Here is a 3246-nt window from a genome sequence, read left to right as displayed (position 1 = left end):
AACCTGGGACCTTTCAGTCTGCAGGCCAACACTCTATCCACTGAGCCAAGCCGGTTAGGCCCCCCTCATTGTCTTCACTAAGCATGCCTCACTTTTCAGTAACAGTTTTGGATACGCTGTACAGTGCTATGTATATAGTAGTCATACTTATTGTTTTCTTACTGCCTTGACTAGGATGCTTTCCCCTCTGTCTATTCCTCAGGGACCTCAAATGCAATCTGTTTGAATCTAAATGCAGCATCTCTTCCCCCAGCAGCTCTTCTTGGGAAATGGCACCACCTGTTGCCCAAGTCAAGAACATGGGAGCCATTCTAAATTCTTCCTTGTCACTCATTTCCCAAATGCACTTGACCTCTAAGCCTCCAAGCCCGCTCAGTTTCCACTCTTGCGGATCCTCATAACTAACTGCCCCTTGTTCTTCACCTCCACTGCCAGAGCCTCAGTCCTGCTCTCATTCATCCTTACCTGGATCTGACTTCCTGCCTGGGTTCAACCCCCTCCCTCTGCACAGGTCACACTGTAGCCAGCGTGGTCTTCCTTCAACACCAGCCACAGCCAATCACATCATGTCAACTTGCCCCTTGCTTCCACTCTTCAGATTCTTTATTGGTTCTCCATTCTCCTTAGTTAAGTCCAAACTTCTCTCCCTCACCCAGGCCCTCATGACCTACGTTTATGATCTTTCCAACATCAGGTCGCCTCTCTTCCCCAACAGCCTCCTTTCTCCCCACCACACCAAACCATTTGCTATCTTTCTAAAGCCTCTGTAAATGTTTTTGCCAATTCAAAAAAAAGTATGGTAAAGTACACCAACAGAGAAGAGGTTTTGATCATATATATCCTCTCCCTCCATTTGGCTAACTCTTATTTGTGTTTCCAAACGAAGTCCAGGCATCATTTTCTCTAAACTTTTCCTATCACTTACCCCTGACCTGATTTCAGTGTCACTACCTTGTGTTTCAAAAAAACTCTGTGCATACTTCTCTTCAAACATGGCATCCTATATAATAAAGAGCTAATATGCTAATTAGAACGAACAGCAGAATGACCCTCCGGACGACCTTCCTGACGAAGCTGGGGCTGCGAGAGCCGAGCCCCTTGCACGAATTTCGTGCATCGGGCCTCTAGTTATGCTATAACTGTGTTGTTGTTGTTGTTGTTGTTGTTGTATGTGAGTGTGTGTGTTTTAACTTCCTTGATTAAAATATAAGGTCCTTCAGGCCAGAGAAAATATCTTATTTCTTTCTGGACTCCCAGTCCCTCCTACACCTGATATATAACATGTATTAAATACATGTTGAAAAGCTGTAACAAATAATGAACTATCTTTGTTCTCTTGGATAAGGTACTCAGGAGTGAAATTGTTGGGTTGTACAATAAATTTGTAGTTAACTTTTAGGGGCTGTACTTAATTATTTAAAGCTCTTTTGAGATGTAATTTGTATACCATAAAATTCACCTGCTCTAAATATACAATTCAATGAATCTTTATATATTGAAGAGTTGTACAATCACCATGACCTAATTTAAAAACACATCTCTCATCCTGAGAAGAAACCTTGTGCTCATTTATAGTTGCTCTACATTTCTACTCCCAGCCCCAGGCAACCTTTAAGTTACTTTCCGTCTCTATATTCTAAGCATTTCATATAAATTGGGTCATGTAATATGTGGTCTTTTGTGTGTGACTTCTTTCACTGAGCATAATATTTTTAAGATTCATTCATATTGCACAATATATCAGTACTTCACTCCTTTTCATGTCAATGATATTCCATTGTCTGGCTAGGCCATACTTTGTTTACCCATTCACCAATCAATGATTATTTGGATTGTTTCCACTGTTTTCCACTGTTGTTCATAATACTGCTATGAACATGCATGAGCACGTTTTTGTGTAGACATATGTTCATTTCTTTCAGGTAGATACCTAGAAGTGAAATTGCTGAGTTATATAGTAAGGGCATATTCAATATTTCAAGAAACTGCAAAACCGTTTTTCCAAAGTAGCGGCACCATTTACATTCCCATTGGCAATATACAGGGCAGGCAAAGGTAGGTGTGCAGTTGTAACACATACAAATAATAAAATAATTAACAAATAAAAGTACAAGAATGAACTCTGTTTTGTGTACTCACGACTACATGTGGATTCTAGTGTCTTCCTATTCTCACCAACACTTGTTAGTGTGTCTTTTTTTACTATAGCCGTTCTAGTGGATATGAAGTGGTTTTAACTTGCATTTTCTTTTTCTTTTTTAATATATTTTATTCATTTTTTACAGAGAGGAAGGGAGAGGGATAGAGAGTTAGAAACATCGATGAGAGAGAAACATCAATCAGCTGCCTCCTGCACACTCCCCACTGGGGATGTGCCCGCAACCAAGGTACATGCCCTTGGCTGGAATCGAACCCGGGACCCTTCAGTCCACAGGCCGACGCTCTATCCACGGGCAACTTGCATTTTTCTTAATGATCAGTGATGTTGAACATCTTTAAATGTGCTTATTAGCCATTCATATCTCTACTTTAATAAAATGTCTATTCAAATCTTGTACTCGTTTTTAACTTGGGTTGTTTGTTCTAGTATTGTGTTGCAAGAGTTCTTGATGTAAAAAAAAAAAAAAGAGTTCTTGATGTATTCTGAATATATTACCAGATACCTGGTTTAGAATTGTTTACTTCCACCCTGTGGCTTATCTCTTCATTTTTTCAGTGGTATCTGTTAAAAGATTTTGGGGGAGGAAAGGGACAAGGCAGAGCCGGGCTTCAGAAAGGTGGCCTGGCAGCCGTGTGTGCGGCGGATGGACAGGGACAGAGCCTCTCTTTGATTGCTCTTCTTTAAATTACAGCACAGGTGGCAGTTGAGCGGCAACCTATGAACCAGGAGGTCACCGTTGGCTTCCCAGTCAGGGCACATGCCCAGACTGCAGGCTCCGTCTCCCCGGAGGGGCGTGCAGGAGGCAGCTCATCAGTGATGTGTCTCTCGCCATGGATGTTTCTCTCTCTCTCTCCCTCTCCCTCTCCCTTCCTCTCTGAAATCAATTTTAAAAAATACATTACATTATAACATAGGGAACAAGCCTCGCCCAAGATTTTCAAAACTCTCTGGGAATCAAAGGGTTATAAGCAGCTATTTATTGAAGCCCGTTTCCAGTGCAGTTAATCAGTAAACTACCGAATCTGGGGACGTGCAAAACCCTTCAAAGGGTTCTCCTGCTCGGAGAGGCAGAGACATGGGGGAGG

This window comes from Cnephaeus nilssonii (assembly GCF_951640355.1).
Source record: "Cnephaeus nilssonii genome assembly, chromosome: 16".
NCBI classification, from domain to species: Eukaryota; Metazoa; Chordata; class Mammalia; order Chiroptera; family Vespertilionidae; genus Cnephaeus; species Cnephaeus nilssonii.
The sequence above is the reverse complement of the archived record's forward strand: the minus strand, read 5'-3'. Positions refer to the sequence as shown.